The 25,651-nt window shown below is 48.8% G+C and overlaps 1 non-coding gene across 1 annotated transcript; it reads right to left on the bottom strand.

The window, feature by feature from the left end:
• Window positions 1-9,855: 9,855 nt before the first annotated feature.
• Window positions 9,856-9,985, bottom strand: LOC115030470 (small nucleolar RNA SNORA61). Its single transcript, XR_003836066.1, has one exon. It is a non-coding gene; the product is annotated as a small nucleolar RNA SNORA61 (small nucleolar RNA).
• Between the last annotated feature and the right edge of the window lie 15,666 nt (window positions 9,986-25,651).

The raw sequence follows: 25,651 nt of genomic DNA on the forward strand, positions 1-25,651 counted from the left end.
GAGAAACCCTGTCACCAAAAACAAAAGGACACCATTTTATTTACTGAGGCAGAGTCTCTCACTGAACTCAGAACTTACCAATTCCTGCTAATTTAACTACCAGCTTTCCCTGGAACACCCCCCCCCATGCTTTCTGGATGCAGGGGTGACACGTGGGCACCCAAGCCAACTGGGTCTTTATGTGGACACTGGGCATCCACCTCAGGTCTTCAGGCTTTCATAACAAAGACTTTGCCTACTAAGCTCTCTACACAGCCTCTTTATTTTCCTGTTAAGACTGAATAATAATCTGTCTATAGACACTTAACATCTGTGTTTCCATAACTGACTGGTGGGCTGGGTAGCTCTTACCTTGGGCTGCTGTGAATCTTACTGCAGTGGACACAGATTACAGACACATGCTGGAGGCTTTGCTTTCTATAAAACTGGATTTTGATTCATATTCTCTCACAGACATGCTCATCTCCAGAAAAATGAGTTATCTTTATAATCCTGCCACTGGGGAAGCTGAGGCAGGAGGATCTCTGTGAGTTCACAGTGAATTCCAGTTCACCCTGGGCTATATAGTGTGAGGCTCTGTCTCAAGAAATCCCCTAAGCACTAGTTCTTTCTCTCTGTCTCCTCAGCCATTACTCCTAGGACACCTCCATTCCTTTCTGACTCCCCCACTGACCCACTGACCCACTGACCTACTCTCTGAATGGGACTCCACAGCTGCTACACATGTCTGGGAACCAGATCACTTCTTTGCTCAGCCCACAGCAGAGAAGCTTCTCCCTGCCGTAGGTGGGATTAACAGAGACCCACAACTTGACAGTGTTCAGAGCATTGAGGACTCTGGAGCAGTCAGCAATTAATGGACTATTATGAAACCCTTCCCTTGGAGGCTCCAGGGTCTGTGTGGAAAAGGATAGAAAGACTCCAAAGACACAGCATCAGCTAGCCTTAACTGGACGGATACACATGTGAACTCCTGGGTACAGTGGTGAAAAGCACAAGAACTGTACAGGTTCAAACTAGACAAAAGCCCAGAACAATGAAGGAGAAGTGGACACAAAGCCCGACCCCTAACCTAGAAGCCATCTGCAATTGGTAGCTGCTGGGAATCAGTTTTCTTCAATGGAGTGGCACTTGGTGTAGCAACCACATCCTAGGGTAGGCTCCACACCCACCAGCAGTCAGCAAACACAAAACAGACTCAATGTTTCTGAATGCTCTTGTGTGTTGTTGTTATGGTTTCATAGTTTTTGTCTTTTTTGTTTTATTTTCTTGTTTTGTTTGTTTGTTTCTTCTGGGGTGGGTTTTTTTTTTTTTTTTTTTTTTGGACTGAGAGAGAGATTGAGATCAAGACCGTGGAGTTGGGGGGCGGGGAGCGTAGTCTAGAAGGAGGAGTCCAGAGGAGAAAGAATGTGATCAAGATAGATTGACTGAAATATATTAAAAATAATTTAAAAAATATAATTGTAAAAGCTCCCAAAAACAAAACAACAGGTTGAGAGAAGGTTCTGCTGGCTCTTAGTGAGATGCAAACGTGAAGACCGGAGTTGTCTCCCTTAAAATGGAACCGCATGCCTGCTCTCCCAGAACTGAGGAGGTAGAGACGGGAAGACGCTGTCAAGTGTAGCAAGAAACTTTGTATCAAAAGACAAGGATGGCCAGGCCCAGTGGTGAACACCTTTAATCTTAGCAATCAGGTGGTGCAGACTAGAGAATGTCTGGGAGTTACAGTCCGCCACCGCTGTCTCAATAACGAAAGTCAGAAAAACAACCAAGGAAAAAGAGGAGGAGGAAGACATAGGAGTGTGTGTGGGGGAGGGAACCAAATGTGGGCGGGGGTGGGAGAGGCAGGAGACAGATGGAGTTGGAGGGGTGGGCAAAGCCTTAAATCAACCAGGAGTGGATCTGGTCCTCTCTTCCTACTTGCTGCTGTCACAGAGGTGGAATTTTCTTTGGAAGCTTTGCATTTTTCCTGTTTCCTGGCAACCTTGTTCTGGTGAAATGTTCATTGTTCCCCTCCCCGACACCAGAGCCAGGACCAAGCCAAGTACAACAGTCAGGCTGCAGCACAGTAAACCTCCAGGAGGCCCCTGAACAGGCCTAGAATCCATAAGACCTGCCTCACTCACACGTCCACCTTCAGCCCTAGTCATCCACATTAGGCCAGCAAGATGGCTGGCTGAGGACCGCCCACCATGCCAGCTCTGCTTCAGTCCCTGAAACCTACAGTAGAAGCAGAAAACTGACTCTCTGACCCTCACACACTGGCACAAGTGTGCCTGTGTTCATACCATGTGTCACTACGCCAAGCTTTTGAGACAGGGTTTCACTGTGTATCTCCACCGGCCTGGAACTCACCATTTAGCTCCCTCCACCTCTGGCCCCAGCCTCCCAAATGCAGAGACTGCAGGTGCGCAACACACCCCCTGTAGCCCACACATTTCATAGTCTGCACTTGGGAGGCTGCACAACGTCTTCCTGTGTGAGACTAAGGCTTAGGTACTCCCAGGGACTATGTATGGCTGGCTTGCAAAGGCACTGGGAGAGCAAGGATGACCTTCCAGATGTCAAGAGTCCCAGCCAACCAACAAGAAGTTACTGGGCCACAATTGCTCAGTCTCTTTTTTTGTTTTTTGTTTTTTTTTGTTTTTTTTTTTTTTTTGTTTTTTTTTTTTTTTTTTTTTTGTTTTTCGAGACAGGGTTTCTCTGTGTAGCCCTGGCTGTCCTGGCACTCACTTTGTAGACCAGGCTGGCCTCGAACTCAGAAATCCACCTGCCTCTGCCTCCCGAGTGCTGGGATTAAAGGCGTGCGCCACCACGCCCGGCACTCAGTCTCTTAAAAACAAAACATTTATTTTTATTTTATGTGTATGAGTGTCTGCGTGAAAGTATGTGTACCATGTGCACGTTTTGTGTTCAAAGAGATCAGAAGAGGACATCAGATCCCCTGGAACTGAACTGTGGAACGCATGTAGATGCTGGGATCTAGGGACCTCAGGTCTCTGCAAGAGCTGCAGGTGTTCTTAACCAGCAAGCTACATGCCAGCCCCTTGCTGCCACCTTTTCTTGTCAAGTCAGGGTCTCATGTAGCCCAGCTTTGCCTTGAACTCCATATGTAGCCAGCGGTGACCTCAAACTCCTCATCCTCCTGCCTCCATTTTCCAAGTGCTGGGCATAGGGGATATTCTGTCTTGACACGTATCTGCCAAGCACTTAGTTCAGTTGACTGACCCTCTCCTTTTGGCTCTGGCATGTGTCTATCAGAAGATACATATTTTTAAAGACAGGTATAGTGGTGAGTACCTTTAATCCCAGCATTCAAGAGGCAGAGGCAGGTGGATCTGAGTTTTAGGCCAGCCTGGTCTACAGATAAGTTCCAGGACAGCCAGGTGAAGTGGAAACTTAAGGGTTCTTAGGAAAGTTAGTTTGTGTTGGATGGTGTTTTGCTGGGGGCAACCACGTGAAGAAACGTTTCATTCAAGTGGACAAAGGTGAAAGGCTAAGGCAGACTCGTGAAGGAACGTTTAGCTGAAGCAGGCACAGGTAAAAGGATGTTCTGCTAAAGCAAGCACGTGAAAGGACACATGAAGGATTCTTTGCTAACAACACGCATGTATTGGTTCAGATTGCATTGCATAGTTGAGCTGCATTTGTCAGGACTCCATAGAGAAAAACACACCTAAAAACTTCTGGTGGTGTGCTGCAGTTTCTTGACACTTTCTGAGACTCGGGCTGATTGGCAGAGTGATGTCAGCTGAGACAGACATGTGCTGAGGACAAACATCATGTGATGTTTGGAGGGACTATAAATAAAACTCAATGAACAGTGATGGAGGCTAAGCTTGACTTACTTATAAAATGCTAGCTGTACAGGGTTTGTTGGTCTCGCATCTTTGCTGGTCTTCCGGAGAGAGGCACAGCCGAGAACATTTCCTAGCGTTCCTCCAGGTCCCTCCTACTGACTCGTTCCAAGCCTCAGGCCTGCCTGTCTCTGCTAGGCTGTGCCACCACTGCTGATTCTTGTTTGCTATACCGACTCTACCGAACTAGACTGCTAGTATATCTGTGAGGTGTTTGCAAGTGGACTGAGCTGCCTCTGCTAACCTGTAAACTGATTTCCAAACAACACAGATGGGAGTTGTTCCAGAAAACCATTTCTAATAGGTCCACTTCCCCTGTAGCCTTTCTTTTTTACCACCTCTGGTGGGTGGTGGGCTAAAAAGAGGTTAAAGTGTTAAAGACTCATCATTAAAAATAGGCATTGAAAAAATTAAAGTTACAGCCAGGGCTACACAGAGACCCACTGTTACTTTTGTTGAGACAGGAACTGGCTATAAGCCCTGGCTGGTTTCCTTGCTGCATAGACCAGTTCAGTTCCTCTTGAGCTTGTGCTAGTCGTTGGTCCTCTGCCTCCTGAGGTCTGACTTACATTGTTGTATCTGGGAAAGGATGTGTTATTAAGTTAAGCAGCAGGCTTTAGGATATTTGCTGTTTGCCCCCTGAAACAAGCTAAGGGTACACACACCAACCACAGGGGTCATTTCATGAGCAGCTGGGTGGACGTTAAAATGAGTAGGAAGCCCTATAACCAGATGCAGCAAAATGAGAGCAGAGGGGCTGGCAAGATGGTTCAGTGGCTAGAGACCCTTGCCTCCAAGCCTGACAACCTGCTTGATTCTGGGGCTCACTCACATGGTGGAATGGGAGAACAGAACCCAGAAACTTCTCCTTTGATCTCTCTACACAGGGTGTCATACCTATGTGTCCCTACACAAGCAGGTACCCCCCCACACACACACCCAGTAATAAAGTTGAAATAAAATAAGAAAAACTAGATCCAAAAATTTATTAGACATAGCAAGCTGAGAAAAGGGTGTGATCATGTCACTTTGACCCTGTAAAGAGGACACCAGCCACCTCGTGCTGTGCTGATGTTCTAGTGTGCTCTCCTGTTGCTGTGATAGCTTGCTTGGACCCAAACCAACATGAGTAGAAAAGAGTCTATTGGCTTACACTTCCATTAGATATGAACACAAAACTGGATGTGTGGGGAATCTTTGGGAGATAGTATAGTAGAGTCGCAGAGTTTGGGATGATAATGTGACCAGGTCCAGGTGCCCTGAGGGGCATGGGCTTTGTTGGAAGGCAGCAGGGTTGGCTCAGGCTGCCTCATTCCCTCCAACCTGCTATGATTGTTGATTTCTGTTGAGGGTTGTCAGAGCAGGAATTGAAGCAGAGGTTGTGGAAGACTGCTGCCTATGATCATTGATTTATGTTTGGCTGACTTCCTTATTTATTTGTTTGTTTGTTTGTTTGTTCATTTGTTGGGTTTTCTCTGTGTAGTCCTGGTTGTCCTGAACCTTATTCTCTAGGCCAGGCCTCTGCCTCCCAAGTGCTAGGCCTAAAGGCGTGCGCCACCACTGCCTACCCAGCTAGCTTTCTTATACCGCTTAAACGTATCTGCCTAGGGATGATGCCGCTCACAGTGTGCTGGGCCACATCAATCAGAGAAGTTTCTTCTGATGGACGTGACCACAGACCAATATGATCTGGAAAGTTCCTCAATTGAGTTATTCTCTTCCTAGGTGGCTCTAGGCTGTGTCCATTGATAATAACAGTCAGCCAGTAGAGATGACAGCCTGTCAGCTGACCACCTGGTATATGGAGGGTCTCATAGGCAGAGAACCTCTTACTGCTCCAGGGGCTTCATCTATGCTCAGGCCTCACTGTTGAACTGCTAATCCACTCTCTCATTCATCCTTCTGTTTACATCTGGACAAGTTCTAACTCTTCACCTCTGTGGCCTCCACAGTCTTGCACCTGAGTTCTACAGCTGCAAGGCTGGCTCAGACCTGTGGTCCTAGGGCTTGATTCGATGACAGTGTCTGTAACAGGGCTTCCCCTTAGCTGACACTCACCCCACCAGCCTTATCTGTTTCTTCCCTGGCCCCTTGTTGAATTCTCTGAACTCCACTGTGCCCTTTTTGACTTTTTGCAGTCATTCTGTGTGATGTGTCATCTGAGTTGATATTAATAACTAAGATCAGACTAAAAGCCTTCAATTAGCTGTCAAGGGTGTCAGGATTCCCAGGCAAACCACTGCCAAGAAACCCACAGTCCCTTGTGCTTACTGATATTATGTACATTACAACATTTTGATGCTGGGAGGTGGCACACACCTCTCTCCCAGCACTCAGGAGGCAGAGGCAAGCGGATCCCTGTGAATTCAAGGCCAGCCTGGTCACTAGAGTTCTAGGACAGCCAGGGCTACACAGAGAAACCCTGTCTCAAGAGAGATAGAGGGATTGGGGCAAGGAAGATTCTGCCCATATCTTGGTTCAGCTGCCAGTATCTCATTGAGATGCTAGGATACAAGGCATGCTAAGCCTTGGTGGCTGGCTCTGCCAAGAGCACCTAGGATGGGTTAAAGAGCCCACGCATAATCACCCTTCAGACTGTGAGGCTGTCCTCTTAGGGACCACCACAGTCTGAGAGACCTGTGTAGGTGTGACTGACCCAGGTAAGAAAGGCCCTCCAACAAGGGGTAGGGAGATAACAGTTACTCTGCCATAGCTGGTGCTCTGGGTAGATTCTCTCAAGCTTTAGAGCCTCCATACATTTACTTTTACTAACTCTGTGCTCAAGAGGGCTGTCTGTCTGGACAATTCAGATGGGCGTTTCAGGCTTGGGGTTGTCTGTGCCCAGGACTGCAGTGAGAAGTTTCATAGGAGCTAGAACTGCAGAGGGTGGTTGTGCCTGGGATGGTTGGGGGACACAAAACCACTCCTTTTCCTTATCAAGCTTCCTGTTTTCTTCTGTACCTTCAGGCAGATGAGAAGGAGCTTCATTATCAGGAAACTGCCCCAAGACATTTGCACTGCTCAGCTAATGGCATAGGGCTTCCAAAGGAGGTATGCAGGTGAGCAAGACCAAAGCCCAGCTGCTCACACCTGGAAGAGCTGTTGAGCAGTAGACTAGCCCTCTGGCCCTGGCCACCTGCCACTGTCCTCTAGAAAGTAGGTCATCTGTCCAGGAGAGGCTTGGGACCTGGACTGCTCTTGCGAGTAACATGAAGCAGATGTAATCTCTGCATCGCCGGAGAAGCGGAGGCAGGAGGATTGCTGAAAGTTTGTGACCAGCTGGCCTATTGCAGAGTAAGAATCTATCTCACAAAGAAGAGGAAGAGGGAGGAAGAGAGGAGAGGTGAAGATGAGGACAAAGGACAGCAAGCCAAGCAGGCTGTGCTTCCAAAGGTACTTAGGAAGCTGATGCAGGGTCAGTTTAAAACCCGCCTGGACTGCAGGGCTAGACCCAAGGCAGCCTAAACAACTTAGTGAGACCCTCTCTCAAAACAAAGTTTAAAAAAAAAAGAAAGAAAGAGGTGTGGGGTGGAGTCGGAGGTCAATGGTAGAACACTGTATAGTGTCTGTGAGGTGTAGGGTTCATTGCCCAATAACTGGGGAAGAGATAATGTGTATAAACCAAAGTTTCCAGAAAAGCCCACAGCCGTGTTAAAGACTTAACAAGACTGGTTGACTAGTTATTGTGGGGAGTTGGAATGTCCAAGGTCCAAAGCTACATTTTGAAGGGCTCTCTCTCTATGGATCCTGAGTAGTCTGCGACCATCCCTGTGCACGACCCCACATAACCGTGATCATGGTATAAACCCCCTTGGAATGGAAAATCTCTTTTAACTAAGAGACTACTATATTCACCAGCCTCAAAGCTGAGCCTGTCATCAGATCAGATCTGAATCCTGCACCAGAGACTTCCCTCTTCCCTGTCCTGCCACAACCCACCGACCGGGTGTTCCCACCAACAAATTTTGTTCTGTAACTATGAAAAATTCACGAGACTGTTACCACGTCGGGACACGATATTTGGCATTGACCAACATCTACTGGGCTGTGGTTGCTCATGTGAGCTCCAGAATAAACCATTCCTTATTCTCTTCGTGGTGAGAACAAGGTCTGGAGCATGGCCCACAGGGGCTCCTAGGAAGAGGACCCTTTGTGTGGACACTTCGCTGGTTAGAAGAGTAAAGCTGGGCATCGTTAGGCAACTTACATGGTTAGAGTGGCTGAGATCCCTCAGAAAGACACATGAGATTTGCTGGGGATGGACCCAGTGGCAGAGCCCTCAGCCAGAATCCATAAGGTCCTGGATTCAATTCCCAATAAGTGTCTGGGTGTCATGGTGAGAGAAAGCAGCCAATGCAGAATGACAGCAAAGAGTTGCAGGACCCTCTGAGTTAGGCACATTAAAAAAAACTCCACGCACCGGGCGTGGTGGTGCACGCCTTTAATCCCAGCACTCAGGAGGCAGAGGCAGGGGGATTTCTGAGTTCGAGGCCAGCCTGGTCTACAAAGTGAGTTCCAGGACAGCCAAGGATATACAGAGAAACCCTGTCTCGAACCCCCTCCCCCCCCCCGCAAAAAAAACCTCCACAAATTCCCACAAAGAGGTGGGTTCCCTTCCCTTGAATCTGGGTGTCGTGTGGCTGTTTCTGTTTATGCAGCAGAGAAACGATAGGATGTGAATTGTCCAAAACGAGGACACAAAGACTCCACAGCTTCCCAGGGAGATGTCCACCATCCTTGTCTGTGAAAGAAAATAAAACTTGAGACCTGTGATGCATGTAATGTATGTCAAATAGCCCAAAGAGTTGTTTGTGAGCTTTGAAACCTGGGGCTGAGAACATAGCAGAACAGGCCAGGACATGCCCAGGCAGGCCCGTTGTTAAGACATTCCTGAGGCTGCTTGGCCATAAAGATATAGAGAGATAAAGAGAACGACATGCCAGACTGGCCCCGCGCCTCCCTATCTTCCGTCCTTCTGACCTAAGTTAAATGTTAACAGTCGCTGATGTTTAAATGAACCAATCATGTGAAACTGCGCCAATTCCTCCCCCCAGCCCCACCCCTTTTCTATAAAAACCCCTAGCCCCCTAGCTTCCAAGCCTTATGGTTGAATCCACTGTCTCCTGCGTGAGATATGCTTCGACCGGGAGCTCGGCCATTAAAGGGTCGAAACCACTGTCTCCTGCGTGAGAAACGTTTCGATCAGAAGCTCTGCCATTAAACTACCTCGTGTATTTGCATCAAGATGGTCGTCTGTTCATGATTCTTGGGTGCACGCTGAATCGGGAATTGAGTGGGGATTTCCCTACTAGGTTCTTTCATCTGCTCAGTACAGGACATGCCTTCTAGACTACATCTGATTCCTGTCCCTAGGTGTTAGAGTTACCTCTGACCTTTGACATGTTCCCAGGTGGCGTTGTAGACATCAAGGGTAAAGAAAGGCAAGTCTTTCCCTGTGGGTTGCATTAGAATTTCCTTTCAAACACTGTTCCATCATATCTGGGCAGTGGTTGTTAGATACTCACCCACTCTAGTGGCAGGAAAAGCTTTCCCTGCCTTGGCCTCTCTTTGTAAACTTTGTAAACCATCAAGGCCCAGGACTCTAGCAGCCACCCCTCTCGCCCAGATCCCCTGTTTTTTTTTTTTTTTTTTTACTTTCCAAAAGTCTTTATTGAACCAACTGCATGTTAATTGACAGAGTATTCCACTTTTCCAAAATGAGGTTTCTCAATGTAGGCCAGGCTGGCCTTAATCTGTCTGCAGCTCTGATTCCAATGGCTGCCTGGCTATGTACTAGCCAAAAAATTCGGCTAGCTTCCGGATCCTCTTGTAGATTTTTTCCAGCAAGTGTAGACCAAATCATATATAATGGCTGTTTCACAGGTTACATGGCCCTTAAAAAAAAAAAAAAAAAAAAAAAAAAAAAACATGGAAGTAAGCCAGTATTCAGCAACACTGACCAGTTCTTAAGTTTTCCCACTTCACAAAGCCCAGGCATATATGTCTGAGTCTGGCCTGCTGCTCTACAGCAGACTGCATCGCTGTGAGGCCAGCTTCAGGGTATTCTTCCTCCTTAACGACCACCAAGACCAGTGTCAAGATCCGATGGGAAAGGGAAACCGGAGGGTCAGATCCCCTGTTTTAACTGTCACAAAGGTCATCTCCACTCCCTCAACACCACCCTCCCCAGATTATGCTAATTTTAGGTGAAAAGTCTGAACCAAAGTCACCAATCCCTGAATAGGAAACCCCACCAATCCACACCCTGGAAATCACACACACACACACACACACACACACACACACCCCACATGCACACACACCAGCACCCCTATATAAGCACTGTGCTTTATCCAATTCCCTGCTTCCTCCTGGGAGCATAGGTCCACTACTGGATTTGTCCCTCCTTTCCTGGACTCTCCAATCAATCTGTTTCATGAGATTTGCTGCCTGGTGTGACTCATTCGTTGAAAAAAAAGAAACAATAAAGAGAAGTGCAGAGAAGGAGCTGGGCTGAGGCTCCTGAGCCCCTCAGATCACCCTCCCCTGGGAGCTGCAGGGCCCCTGCTGAGGAGGCTTCCTCTCAGCTCCTGTGTCCCAGGATGCCTTTCACTGGGACCTCAGAGCTGTGTGGTTCCTGCCCTTCCAGCCCTTCCATGCTCTCTCCTTACCCCCGCCCCAGAAGAAAAGCCAGCAATGCCTCTTGCCTTTAATCCCAGCATTTCGGAGGCAGAGGCAAAAAAAATTTTATATTGTTTTGGTTTGACTTTTCTTTTTCTTTCTTTCTTTCTTTCTTTCTTTTTTTTTTTTCCGAGACAGGGTTTCTCCGTGTAGCCTTGGCTGTCCTGGAACTCACTCTGTAGACCAGGCTGGCCTTGAACTCAGAAATCTGCCTGCCTCCGCCTCCCAAGTGCTGGGATTAAAGGCGTGCGCCACCACATCTTAGGTCCTCCATTGCTATTGAAGAGACACCATGACCATAGCAACTCTATTTTTTTAGATTAATTAATTAATTAATTTATTATGTATATAATAATATGTATACTTATATTATGTATATAAGTACACTGTAGCTGTTTTCAGACACACCAGAAGAGGGCATCAGATCACATTACAGATGGTTGTGAGCCACCATGTGGTTGCTGGGAATTGAACTCAGGCCCTCTGGAAGAGCAATCAGTGCTCTTAACCACTGAGTCATCTCTCCAGCCCTGAACATGTAATTTCAAAAAGTTTAAATTTTTGAGTAAAAATTAAATGAGTGGGATTTCTTGTCTTTCTTGTAAAGAATTTCTTTTCATAGATGAAATCATAAAATATCTTGTGAGAGGTGTTTGGATTTACAGATGAGGGTTAACTCAGTTAAATCAAGGCCATTACACCTTGTGGTCGTAAGTAAGCTTGGCTGGTTGTTGAACACCTTGATAGCGATGCTTTAGGGACATAAGCACTTGCTCTGTAGCAGATTTTGGCTTTATGGGAAGAGTAGAAAGCCTTTTGACTCATTCTCAGCTCCCTTAGACACCTTACTATGACCCTTAGTCACCCCATATGTATCAGTCTGGCCATCCCTAGAGCACCCCACCTTAAGGATAGACATGGGAGCTGGAGAGAGAGAGACAAAGAGACACAGACAGAGACAGAGACACAGGCAGAGGCAGAGACACAGGCAGGACAACTTGCCGGCATTGGCCCTCTCCTTCCAAGCCTCAGTACTGAACTCAGACCATTAGTCTTTTTGGCAAACTCTTTACCTGTTGAATCAGGCGCCACGCCCTTTCTGGCTAGTCTTGGGATCTACTAGGAGTGAAAACCTATAGTCTGTCTGTCTGTCTATCTATCTATCTACATACATACACACACACACACACACACACTTGACATAGCCTCGAGTGACCAACCTTTTGTGACCTTCATGTGTCAGCCTCTCAGGTGCTGAGATTTCGGGGTGACTCACTACACCCCACTCACTGCCTGACCTTTTCTGTTTCACGTGGCTTCAAGTCCTCAAGATCCGGCTGTTAGAACTCCCCCTCCTTTTGTAAACGATTTATTCATTTGTATTTGATGCATATGAGAGTGTTCTTCCTGCAGGAATATTGGTGGGTGCACCGTATACATGCAGTGCTCACAGAGGCCAGCAGAGGGCATCAGACTCCTCGGAACTGGTGTTACAGACCGTTGTGAGCCACCATGTGGGTGCTGAGACTCCAATCTGGATCCTCTGCAAGAGCTGTCAGTGCTCTTAACCACTAGGCCATCTCTCCAGGCTTCTCTTTCTTGTTTTTGAGACAGGGTCTCATGCAGTGCAGACTGGTTTGGAACTCTCCACACCACACTCTTGCCTCAGCCTCTTGAGGTTGAGATTTCAAGTGTGAGCCATTAGGCCTAGCTGTCACAGGCTTCTTGTTGGGGGGAAATCTCTAGTTGCTAAAATCTTATCATGTCCTCTATAGATGAGATAAAGCCCAGAGAGGTTGAGCAGAGCACCTGAAGTCACACAGCCCAGCAGTGGAAGAGTTAAGATTAGACACCAGGGCTGCTTCATGAAACCCTGGGGTCCAGTCAGCCTAGGCCTCTTCTCAGGTACACAGTAAACAACTGCAGCCCACACTCAGGTTCGCTCAGTGACAGACCCACCAGTGACCCAAGGCATGAAGTCCAAAGCCCATTTCACTCTTTTCGAATGAACAGCTGAGAGATGATTTGCAGTGTCAGGCTTTGGCTACTGATGTTGAGTGGAGCGGGACCGCAGCAAGCAGTCACACCAAATAAAACATATTATTTGGGAGTGATTGGAGGCAGACAGGCTGAAATATTGTGCAGGGAAGGGCTCCCGCAATCTGCCTGAGAGCGGCAAAATCGCTTTTCCCAGCTCGGCTGCCGATTCACATTTAGGGCAATTTCCCTCACGGTGGCTCGCCTCTGCCAGTAGGCTTAGCTTGTGCCCTGACTGTTTCCCAGATGAACAGATGCTGGATGCAGAGCAGAACTCAGGGGTCTGTGGGGAGCTGGCTTCCTCTGCCCCTGTGGTGGCCACTGAGATGTTTTCCTGAGAGTGGCTCCTGGGCCTTAGGGACTCCTGAAAAAGATGAGAACAGCGCCAGAGAGGTTCTGCATGATCTCAGAGTCACACAGCTGTCACACTGCCAGGGAGCTATGGATGTTAGGACGGTGGGGCTGTCCAGGGTGTGTGGTGCTGTGTGGCCCTGAGACTCTGCATCTAGTATGCAGGGAGGAGGTATCAGAGTGACTTAGGGAGTCCCTGTGGCAAGTGTCTCATGTCCTTTTGCATTGTGAGTGGAGGCCAGATTGAGTCTGCAGCTACAGAAGAAGGCCCCAGAGGCAAGTGTCCCCAGCAGGAGACTGACCTGGGATGGGGACTCTGAGCAAAGGCAGACACAGGTGTGTACAGCCGCACTGATGGAGACTTTTCTCTTTATGTATGTGTGTGTGCATGTGCACATGTGTGCATCTATGTGGAGGCCAGAAGAGACAACCTTGAGTATTTTCTTCAGGTGCTGGCCATCTTTTTATTTTTATTTTTGGCAGTGGTTTTTACTGACCTGGAACTCAGTAAGTAGGCCAGGCTGGACTGGTCAGCAGGATTCAAGGATCCTCATTGCCATGTCCCAGTGCTGGCATTTGCCACCAGGCCCAGATTTTTAAATAAAGTTGGAGGGAGAGGTGTTTTGAGACAGGGTTTCTCTGTGTAGCTGTGGCTGTCCTAGAACTCGCTCTATAGGTAGGCCAATCTGGCCTGGAACTCCAGAGTCCTTGGATTAAATGAGCCACCTCACCTGGTGAGATAGTAGTTTGTTTTTGTTTGTTTAATAGACTTTAAAATCTTTAAACATTATTTATTTATTTGTTTATTTTTATTTTATGTGCGTTGGTGTTTTGTCTGCAGTATGTCTGTGTGAGGGTCTCAGATCCTCTGGAACTGGAGTTACAGACAGTTGTGAGCTGCCATGTGGTTGCTGGGAATTGAACCCAGGTCCTTTAGAAGAGCAGCCGTGCTTTTTTTTTTTCCCCCCTAAGACAGGGTTTCTCTGTGTAGCCCTGGCTGTCCTGGAACTCACTTTGTAGAACAGGCTGGCCTCGAACTCAGAAATCCACCTGCCTCTGTCTCCCGAGTGCTGGGATTAAAGGCGTGTGCCACCACCGCCAGGCGCAGTCATGCTCTTAACTGCTGAGCTGTCTCTCCGGTGTGAGGCAGTAGTTTTTAAAGCAGTTTGTGTATAACTTGAAGGTCTCCCACAATGCCTGGAGTCCTTGATGTCCTGGAGATAAAGTTCTTGAGAAGAATATTCTCAAATTTCTTGCTTCGGGAACGCAGTTAAGCAGCACCAACCCTGCCCTCCGGATGGAACAGCCACGGCCTCTGCACCGTAAGTCGGAAGAGGACCTGGGAGAAGCTGCTGCTGGTAGCTCCAGCTACTGCTGCCCTCGAGAACCCTGCTGACACCAGCATCATCTCTTCCAGGAACACTGGCCAGTGAGCTGTGCTGCCACTGAAGCCACTCCCGTAGCTGGCTGCTTCCCTCATGGGAATCAAGTAGCCTTTGGGAGTCATGGCTTCTGGTGGTGACTGAGCTCAGGGCTGACCACCAGCCCCTAGCAAAGACATCTTATGTCACCCTTCCCACCATCACTCTGTGTAAAACAGATTCTGTTCTGTGCCACGTGGACATTGCCATTCCGGGCAACAAGAAAATTCACGCAGCGGGTTTGATGTAATGAATGCCAGCACAGGAAGTTCTGCGCATGCGCGGCACCGTTTCCCAGAACCACGCTTGATTGTGACTTCCACAGAGATCCTGGAGAGACAGAGGAGGAAGAATAAGTGTGGTTGGAAAAGCTGTGACCAAGGAGGATTGCAGGGTGAATAGACAGGGCCAGCTCCTGAGCTCACTGCTGTCCAGCCAGAGTCGGCTGACTCCTCTGTGGGCCTGCGAGGTGCTCTCTCTGCCTACCCTACAGTTCCCTACTGTAGTCTGCAGTGCACAGCCAGTCACTGAGGACTGGTCTGCGGTGCCCACACCTTGCCACGGCTTTTCTGGGGACACAGAATGGAAAGAAGGCAGATGGGAAAGAGAAACGAGGAAGAACCTTAAAAGGAGCTCTCTAAGGTGTCAATCAAGTGGATTTGACAGGATCTAGATCACCAAAGAGCCAGGCCTTTAGGCACATCTGTGAGGAATTGTCTGGATATGATGAACTCACTATGGCCAACATTTTTCCTTAGGCTGAAGTCCTAGTGTGAGGGCTAAAGTTGTTTTAAGTTTTAATTACTGTCTTTAAGAGAGCTAGTTTCTGACCTGTGAGCCCCACTCGCCCAAGGCAGATAACTTCCTGGAATGCTGAGGGCTGTCGTTCACAGAAGACAGCAAGCCAGGTGTTCTCACTTCTATAGACAAGTTTGGTTGCTCTAACAGCAGGGTGAGTGCTTGATCGCACGCACGTAGGCAGGAGGTCCATTGACAGGAGGTATACAGGCAGGAAGTGCGGACTGCCCCTGGTTGCACAAAGGTGGGAAGTGTGTGGCCTTGTGGGTTGTGCCTTTATAAGCATCAGACTAACAGAATTCGTGGCCATTCTCTGGGAATTCTACATATAGACCTGTCCAGTATTTAATATAGCATTCTTCAAATTTAGCTAAAAAAATGTGGTAGTGATCTTATTCTTGCCTGGTGGTATTAACACTGTCTTCCCACAGGCCTAAAAGTAATGTCTCTAGCTAACCTCCCTCAGGCCCCTTCACTTCATCAGGTGTCTTGTCATAATGAAGAAAAGCTAATGAACACACACACACACACACACACACACACAAACGGGACAGCCCATCTGCTGCTCGACCCACATTCTGTGGGAGGCCAGGCTTCAACAGGCAAAGGATCTGCTCAACACAGTCATTCAGGAGCCCCGAGTCCAGAGACTGAGATGAGGCGAGGAAGTTTTAAGAAGCAGGCATAGAATTGGCAACAGTACTTCCCCTTTGTGCTCCATTGGCCAATATGAATCACGTGACCCCATCTGTAGGGTCATCTGGGAAATGTAGTTCATCAGGGTTCGGGGGCCACAGTGAATTATGTTGAATAACATACAGGGCTTCTCACTGATAGAAAAGCTTAGCTTTCCAGTTTCTCAGGTGAGGAACAACTGTGAAGCAGTCAAGTTGAGATCAGGGAGAACTGGGACTCTGGTTTGCAGCTGTACCTTTTAAGGGGAAGTGGAGTATGATATTGAACATATAGGGGCAGTGGAATATGATATTGAACATGTAGGGGCAGAACTAAATAGGAGAGTCAACGTTCTGATCCAAACATCCTGGGTTCAGTTCCTGACTCTGCCTCTTCCTAGCAGTGCAACTTAGGGTAGGTCAGGCTTTGTGCCTCAGTTTTCCCTTCTGTCAAATAGGGACAATCTCAGTGCCTGCCACTTAAGACCTTTTTGACAGGATTGAGTTAGTTCATGTAAAGCAGTTAAGGCAGGAGGCTAACAGAGGGCAGGGGAGTCATTCTCTGTATGATGTCATTCATGAAGTAGGAAGGTGTTAGTTATCCAGCCTACCCCAGCCTGGGCTGGCTCTGAATCCAGTTCTCCAGTTTGCAGATTCCGTGGAGAAGAGTCATGGACTTTTCTAAGATCTTCCCTGTCCCCTCTTAGGACCTTTGGGAAGGAAGACTGGACCACCCAAACAACCAAGCAGCTCTCTGAGAACTAGGCTGGGCTCAGGGAGAAGAGGAACACTGGAAAAGAGGGATGGAGCCCCGGCTCTTCCATGAGAGTCCTCATTTGGCAATGCCAGATCAAGCCGGTCACTTCTCCAGCTGCCTCTGTACAGGCGATCTAATCACAAAAAGCCCGGTCACCACAGCTTCTCCAGCACCATCATGGCTGACTCTTCCAGCCATCTCGGAGTGAGTGTTCTGTACACTAGAGTGCTCCACAGGGCAGTCACCCACAGCATGAAAGGGAGAAGGGAGGAGCCAGGGACCAGTTTGTCTGTTTCTTTTGTGTGTGTGCTCCTGTGGATGACTGTCTGTGTGTATAAGTACTGGCTACTTTTAGGTCAACTTACCCCTTGCTACAATTGTTTCTGAAGAGGGAACTTTTCATTAAGAAAATGCCTCCTGCCAGGTGCTAGTCACTGTGGCAGGCCTTTAATTCCAGCGGTTAGGAGGTAGAAGCAGGCAAACCTCTTTGCCTTCAAGGCCAGCATGGCTTACAAAGTGAGTTCCAGGACAGGCAGGGCTGTTACCCTGTCTGGGAAGAAAGAGATGGAGGAGTTGGGGGTGGGAGTGGGGTGGAGGGAGAAAATGCCTCTTATTCCTTTTTTTTTTTTTTTTTTTTTTTTTTGGTTTTTAGAGACAGGGTTTCTCTGTATAGCCCTGGCTGTCCTGGAACTCACTTTGTAGACCAGGCTGGCCTCGAACTCAGAAATCTGCCTGCCTCTGCCTCCTGAGTGCTGGGATTAAAGGCGTGCACCACCACGCCCGGCTCTCTTATTCCTTTTAGGTTGGCCTGTGAAGAGTTTTCTTGGTATATTTTCTTGATTGATAGTTGATATGGGAAGCCCCAACCCACTGTGGGTGGTGCCAGCCCTGGGCTGGTGGTCCTGGGTGATATGAGAAAGCAGACTGTAGAGAACCTCAGCATTGGCTCAAGATACCCCAAGACTATGTTCTTAGTCCAAAGGATATTTATTTGCCCCAGAGGGACAAAGGACAGGGATAAGGGACAAAGACAGGAGATAGAGAACGAGGGAGGAGGCGAAGGGAGCAAGGCAGAGGGAATAAAAGGAGCATGGGGAGGGATAAGGAATATTTGTCCCAGAATGGGACAAATGGCAATCTCTGGTTAGAGAGGGGACAGACATGGCCCGTGGACAAACTTCCCGGTTTATAAAGGTAAAATGGGTGCTGGGATTAACGGTGTGTAGCCATCACTGCCTGGCTCCAACTCATTTTTTTAAACTTTATTTTGAGACAGGGTCTCCTTAAATTGCCCAGGCAGACCTTAAATATGTGATTCTCCTCCTCGGCCTCCCTAGTGGCTGGGGTTACAGGCCTGCGGGGGGGGGGGGGGGGGGGGCGCTAGTCCCACTCAGGTATCTTATAAAGGAATTTGGGCTGACAGTGTGGCTCAGCTGGTAGAACACTTGCCTAAGACACACAGGTTCCTCGGTTCTATCCTCAGCACCACATAAAACCAGGTGTGGTGATACACACTATAATCCCAGCACAGCAGGGACAGAGTTAGGGTTCACAATCCAGCCTTGGAAATCGGAAGCTAACTTTGGATTTGGGGATCAAGTTTCTATTACTGGATCTCAGAGAAACCCTGTCTTGGAAGCCCCCCACCACCACCAAGAGCAGGATTTTGGGGAGCTAAAGATAGAAAGGATAGCAGAAAGCCAGATGAGAAAGGCAGAAGTCTAGAGAAAGGTGTAGCTGGTCCCCTCAGCCCTCTTCATGCACGGACTGGTGTCCGAGGAACCTCAGACTCTGTTTTGGGTCTGACTGTGAATTTTCCCCTGTGGGTGGTCAGTGGAGGAGGGTGGTGGGAATCGGAGACTGGGGGTTGGGGTGGAGATGGAGGCATACACTGGGGACTGGGAGTGGTTCACAGGGACTGGGCCCTCCAGCCTTCCACAGCAGCCAACCCCAGTCCTTAAACATTCCCACCAACAGGACGATGATATAAATTTGGTTTTGAAATAATAACCATAATGAGAAATAAGGAGAGTGAGTGGGTGCCCGAGAGAGGGAAGGGAAAGGGGTCCAGCCAGGTCCCTTCTCAGTGTACTGACGGGGGAAGCGCAGGGGAAAATAGAAATTAGTTGTGACAGCTGAAATCCTCTACAGAGGACATTTGACAGGGTACTTAAAAAAATAATAAGAAAAGGGAAAGTGGTTTGGGTCGCGCAGAGAAGGGGGAGGACGGGGGATTTCAAGTGACACAAGACGCATAATTCAAGCTTCTTAGATTGCAAAAGCTCTTCTTACCTAAGGGGCCCGCTGCCTTTATTTTTATCCAAATGGCTCAATTACTGCAAAGCCCCACAGAGAAAATTACGGATGTTTGCCTCTATTTTTCTTCTCTTGTCTCGACAACTGTAGATATTTTGTTTTCCTTCTTTCTCTCTCGCTCTCTCTTGGTCTTTTTTTTTTTGATGGGGGTGGGGTGAAGAAAGAAAGGGGGGGGGTTCAGATGGATTGAGGGGCTTGAGGCCTTGGAATCGTTCCTCAGAGCTCCTATCAGGCAGACTCACACGAACAGCACAGGCACACACACACAGACTTACACAGTTTTACATGGACACACATGAACACAAACACAGAGACACATAGAAACCCATACAAATACACACAGACACTCACAAGCACCCACAGACTTACACAGTCATACATGGACACATGCACACATACAAACACACACAGACTTATATGGTCATACATGGACACACACACAAACACACAAACACATACACACGTAAATATGCAGACATACAGACATACACAAATACACAGACCCAGAGATGCATATAGAAACAAATACGTGTAGACAGAGACACACATAGGTGCACAAACATACATGAATATGTGTATATACACACACAGAGTCAGGCTCCCGGGTCTTGGACCATAACTGGCCTATTTGTGGTGTCCATTTTGACATTTGTGCTTTCCTGGTGACCCTCTTTTCTCCTGGGGTACCCCTCCCCTGGCTTCTTGCAAGAGCAGATCTGAGTACTCCCATGGGTCTCTATCTGCCTAGTGGGCACACCTCCCAATGGCTCTCCCCTGAGCTCAGCTATTTCTAAACCCTGCAATAGACGCAGGGAAGCTCGGAGGTACCCATTTTCCAACCTTTTCCTCCTGTCTCCGTTTGTCATTTTCGGAATTGGCGCACCAGGGAGCCAGGGCTGACGGTGGCTGTTCTCAGAACTTGCCCGTTCTGCCAGGCATGTGTTGAGCTGTGCAGTCACTGGCAAGCTCCATAAAATGTGCTTGTGTGTGTGTGTGTGTGTGTGTGTGTGTGTGTGTGTGTGTGAGATGGACTCTGGAGTGGCCTGGGCATCTGCCTGGGACCCTGTTGGTGGGGCCTGTGGGAGATGGTCTCAGTCCCCTCCCCATGGTATCTGCTTCCTTTGTTGCTCTTTCCCGGCTCTCATCTGGGGTCCATCTTTTCCTTGTCTGTTATGGAAGGAGCTGTACAGGGGGAAACATGGGAACAGGGTCCACTCCACACCTATATCCCTGCTTTCTGGAGCTTCCATTGACACAACACTCTCAGAATATGCCCCATTCATTGGCCCCATCCTGCCTTTCCTCTTCCTCACATTCGTCATGAATTCTGGGTTCTTTCCCTGTGCTCCCAGCTCTCTCTTGCCTTGTGCTGCCCGAGTGGTCTCCACTCCTTCTCTTGTCTTTGACTTTGTCTCTGTCTCTAGTTCTCTTTCCACTATTTTTTTTTTCCCAGTGGCCTCCTTCTGCAGCCCCACGGCATCAGGCTAACTTCATCCCATCTATCCTTTCCATGGGAGTGATTTCAAAATCCCGAGAGCCCATGAAAACCGCACAGCCATCATCAACACAGATTTTGGCTTAGTCCAGTGAGGACCTGGAGGCCACATCAGGTCACATGCTTGGTGATGGAAATGGTCGCAGAAATAGCATTTTAACCACTATGGCTGCCAGAGCGTCCATGGACCGTTAGTTACCACTCGCTGTTTGTGCAGTGAGATCCACTTCCACTAGCCTGGAGGCTGTTGGATCCATAATGCACCGTAAGTAAAGGGCAATGTATCATGGGAGATGGAGCAGAAGGTCCCTGGGTTCAGCCCTTCTGAGGAGACCACTAAATTTGTTTGTACAGTGTATGTGGTCATGTTTGCACACATGTGTGTTCAGATATGTTCAGAGGTCAGAGGTTGATGTCAAATGTTTTCTGTTGCTTTGAGAGTGAGTTTTACTAAACGCAGAGCTTATCAATTCTTGGCTAGCCAGCTACTAGCTATTGAGCTCCAGGGAGCCTCTAGTCCGTGCTTTCCTGTTCTCCCCAGTACAGCGGTTACAGGCATGTGCTGCCATGCCCAGCTTTTTACAAGGGTGCAAGCACTTTATAAGCTGAGCTATCTCCCCAATTCCATAAATGTGCTCTCCAGTCCTACCCCCTATGCCTGCACCTTTGGGCATCTCTCTGTGTGGAGCTGTAATTGACCCACACGTCCATCTGGCAGGGCATGGGGCATCATGGTTGATCCCAGAGGCTCCAAGGTCAAAGGGTCTAGATGCTAATTCAAAGCTCAGAGCTCTTTTGGTGGTTGGGCAATTGACTGGGCCTCAGTGTCCTGTTAATGAGAGAACAAGGCAGTCAAGGACGGAACTAATGCATGCAAATTGCTACCCCTTTGTAATTACCAGATTAGTGCATTCTGTCATTCTCCAGCCTTGCCAGTCACAGGAACCCCTCCAGTCCACCACCACCACCAGCTACCACCACAGTTCACTCAGCAAGCACTTTAAGGACACTTATTTGCCCCTCAACAGAAGACTCCAGTGGCCCATCCCCATCCAGCTACTGGAGAACCTGCACTCTGAGAAGCTGAGAACTTCAGTCATTTAGGCATAGATAAATCTAGATCTAGAGCTTTTTAATTCCATCCCCAGAACTTTCCACAGCTCATCTGTAATGCTTCTTTGAAACAGTGTCTGTCTCTGTGGCGTGTGCACCAGTGTGCACTGTGTGTGTGTGCACCCTCATGTCCCTGTGGCATGTTCACCAATGTGTGGTGTGTGTGCACACACTCATGTCCCTGTGGCATGTGCACCGATGTGGTGAGGGTGGGTGTGCGCATACTCATGTGCAGGCCAGAGGTAGACACTAGGTGTTTTTTTCACTCTTCATCTTGTTTTTTGAGACAGAGTTTCTCACTGAGCCTGGACTTCATTGCTTTGATGAGGCTGGCCAGCCAGACAGCTAGCTCCCGGGATACACCTTTCTCTGTCTTCCTGGGGTTGGGATTAGACACATGCCACATGCATCCGGATTTTTACCTGAGTTCTGGAGATCTGAAATCAAGTCCTCATGTTTGTAGGGAAAGATGGTTTACTGAGCCATCTTCCAGACTCAAGAGAGATTTGTCTTTTTTTTGTTGCTGTTCTTCAATACAGAATACAGGTTTCTCTGTGTAGCCCTGGCTGTTCTAGGACTCACTCTGTAGATCAGGTTGGCCTCGAACTCAGAGATCCACCTGCCTCTGCCTCTCAAGTGCTGGGAGATTTCCTATACTCAATTTGTGTTAGGCTACTTTTTTCATGACCCTTCCCTAGATTTCTGATCTTTGCCGCGGGGTCTTATAAAGCACACACTCCACCTCATCTTCTTATTTCCTTTCTTTTTCTCCTGAACGCCTTCATTTTCGTTGGGTGCTTCCTTCCAGCCACATGGAGCTGAGTGGTGGAGCTAGCAAAACAGGTGAGGGTCCTGGGTTCGATCTTTAGTACCTCAGTTACAAAGATAAAATGAGGTTTGAAAAATGTTTCTCCTCCTAAAAAGAAAGGTATGAGTGGGTACTCAGGAGGCAGAGGCTGGCAGATCTCTGAGTTTAAGGCCAGCCTGGTCAATTTCACAGAGAAACCATGTCTTGAAAAACCAAAAAGAAGGAGGAGGAGCAGGAGGAGGGGGAGGAGAAAAAGGAGGAGGAGGGGGGCAGAGAAAAAGGAGGAGGGGAGGAGGGGGAGGAGGAGGGGTAGGGGGAGGGGAGGAGGGGGAAGGGAGGAGGAGGAAGAGGGGTAGGGGGAGGGGGATGAGGGGGAAGGGAGGAGGAGGAGGGGAGGAGGGGGAGGAGGAAGAGGGGTAGGGGGAGGGAGAGGAGGGGAAAGAGGGGGAGGAGGAGGAGGAGGGGAAAGAGGGGGAGGAGGAGGAGGGGGGGGGGAGGAGGAGGAGGAGACCTGAACAAGATTGATGAACTTCCCCTTGTGCAAAAGAATATTCTGGAAGGCAAAGCCGTGAAGCAAGGGAGCGCACTCTCTGACCATTGCTCCCTGTGTGGTGTTTATTCATGTTCATCCTACACCATGGTGTGAAATCCTGCAGCCTCTGTATTAAACAGAGGGTGGCCCAGGGACCACTCCCCAGAGCCCAAGTCAGACCACAGTGTGGCTGGCACCCGTGTGAAGGCTGCCTCAGAGAGCACCACTGATTCCCTGGCTGCTCTGAAGGGTGAAGAATAGAGGTCCCCAGTGTCCCATAAGCATCTCAGGCAGCAGGGCCAGAGCAGAGATGCCAGAGTCTTGGGTATGGGAAAGAGCACTGGGAGGGGGGCCTCAGCTTAAAGCCCAGTGTGCACTGGCAAGCACTCCCTCAGGCAGGGTGGGACTCCCTTTGGAACTGCTAGTGTGAAGTAAGGGGATGCCCACCCTGGCACAAGCAAGAAGCAGGAATCATAACTGAAAAGTGCCAGAGTTTGTCTTCCTACCCCTTCATTCAGTTCAGGTGTCCTGGCAGTTTTTAGAGCCACATCGAGGGAGGAGAGTGACTGCTCACAGCACAGAGGCTGCCTGCGGATACCATCAGGTAGGGTAGGGAGCTGAGGTGGAGGGGAAGAGGGTCTCAGTGTGGAACACCAGTCCTGTGGTAGCCAGAGCATCCCTGTCTATATGTGACACCGTCTCTATGATCATCTCTCTGTGTCAACCCTCCGGTTACAGACAGGTATGAGCTGTCACGTGGTTGCTGGGAATTGAACCCCAGTCCTCTGGAAAAACAGTCAGTGCTCTTAACTGCTGAGCCATCTATCTCTCCAGCCCTCTCTCTTCTTTATAAATCTTGCAAATGAAAATAACTTAATTGCTCCTTCTGATTTTCAGAGTAACACAGAATCATTACAAAAAACATTGACATGGCACAGAGAGTGAAAGAAGAAAGAGATGGGACTCTGTAGAGCACCCTAAGCCCTAACAGAGCTGGGATAAAGAGGTCCCCTCTTGAAAAGACCGGGGTGTTTTCCACCAGTCAGGAGAGTGGGACTGATGGTACCTCAGCCTCAGGCCAGCCCCCACTCTGACCATCTGCCCAGTGCCTCTCCCCTTCCCTTAGAACCAACTCCAGGTGGTAGTGGTGGGAATGTCTGGGGAAGTATCTCTCTTGTTAGAGTGGTTGCCTGGCAACATTGTCTTCAGATGGGCCGTGGGACCTGTCTGTCATCCTAACATGTGGGAAGTGGACACAGGAGGATCAGAGTCATCTTTGGCTACATATTCAAGTTCAAGGTCCATCTTAGATAAATGAGACCCTGTCTCAAAAGTGAAAAGGGGCAGGCATGATGTGCAGCAGGTAAAAGTGCTGGCTCCCAAGCCTGTTGACCTGAGTTTGATCTTTAGGACCAAGGTAGAAAGAGAGAACTGCTTCCTATAAGGTGTCCTCTGATCACACGCACATCATGGCATGTCTGTGGATGTATATGCACATCAATCAATCAATCAATCAATCAATCAATCAATGGAAGTGTCTCCATTTCCTCTTCCCTAAAACATGAAGGCAGGATGGATGACTTAGGCATGAGAAGAAAGGACTTTGTGTGGGTAACAGGGGTGGCTGTTGTGGTCATGGTAGCCTTGTTGGTATTTGAAGGGGCCCTGTTCTAGCCACTCAGTCCTCCCGGAGCTCAAGTTCATCCTGAACAGAACAAACTGAGGTTGTCTAGAGGTACAGGCCTGGGTCATGTTCAAGGTCAAGGACCAGAATGCCAGGGCCCAAGGAGCTTCATGCAGTATCATCTAGCAAGTCACAGAGAGAGCTGGGGGTAGGACACAAGAGTCTGGAGCTTAGGCCTAGGACACAGAAGGCCCGAGGCAGGATCCGCTGAACACACTGTCCTCAGAACTCAGAACAGGGTTGTGGCAGGTGAGGCTCAGCCAAAGCTTTAGAAGAAAGGAGCCTCACTCTGCCTCTCCTGGCTCTGGGCTTCCCCAACCTGTAGGGGCGATTTCAAACACGCTTGTTTCAAAACCCTTCAGGTGAGATCTCCGGAACTATGAGAACTGCCAACAAGGGGCAGCTCCCTCTTCTACCCACCTGACTGAGGTTAGGGTGGGGCCAGCACAGCACGTGGCCTGAAGCCACCCTGGGTTTTGCCCTCCTTTGGGTTTCCCTGATGTCTGCATGGAGACCAAAGCTCAAGTCCAAGTGCCTGATACAAGGCTCACTGTGCTGGCATCTGAGGCCAGTCATCGGGTCACCCACTGCTCCGCCCTCCCGGCGTGTTCCTCAGTCCCACGTGTTCCTCCCACTCAGAGCAGCCAGAAGTGCCCCACCCAGGGTGATTCACAGCCAGGGCCCAGCTCACGGGTTGTGTGGTCCTTTTCTGGCACTTTCTGCCTCTTTGTACTGGACTAATCCCTATGTACCCCTTGAGAAACAGCATCTCCTCTTGGAAGTCGTCCCAGGTCCCCCCAAGTGATGGCACTGTCCTCTCCCTGAAAGGAGAGACGAGTTCAGATGGCCAGATCTGTGTTTTGGCCTGAGGTAAACATTTAAAAATGTTTGTCAGGATGAAAAGAATTATCTGGGTATGGTGACACACACTTATAATCCCAGCACTAGGGAGGCAGAATCTTGAAGACCACTGCAAGTTTGAGGCTAGCCCATGTCATGAGTTTGAAGCCAAACTGGACTACATAGTGTCTCCATAAATAGATAAATAACAATTAAAAAGAGGATGACAGTGCTTTAAGTGTTAACTAGACACACCTGGGAAGAGTTGTGATAAGGGACTGTCAACC

The sequence above is a fragment of the Mus caroli genome, unplaced genomic scaffold (genome assembly GCF_978045245.1).
Source record: "Mus caroli unplaced genomic scaffold, Mus_caroli_1 scaffold_2, whole genome shotgun sequence".
NCBI lineage: Eukaryota > Metazoa > Chordata > Mammalia > Rodentia > Muridae > Mus > Mus caroli.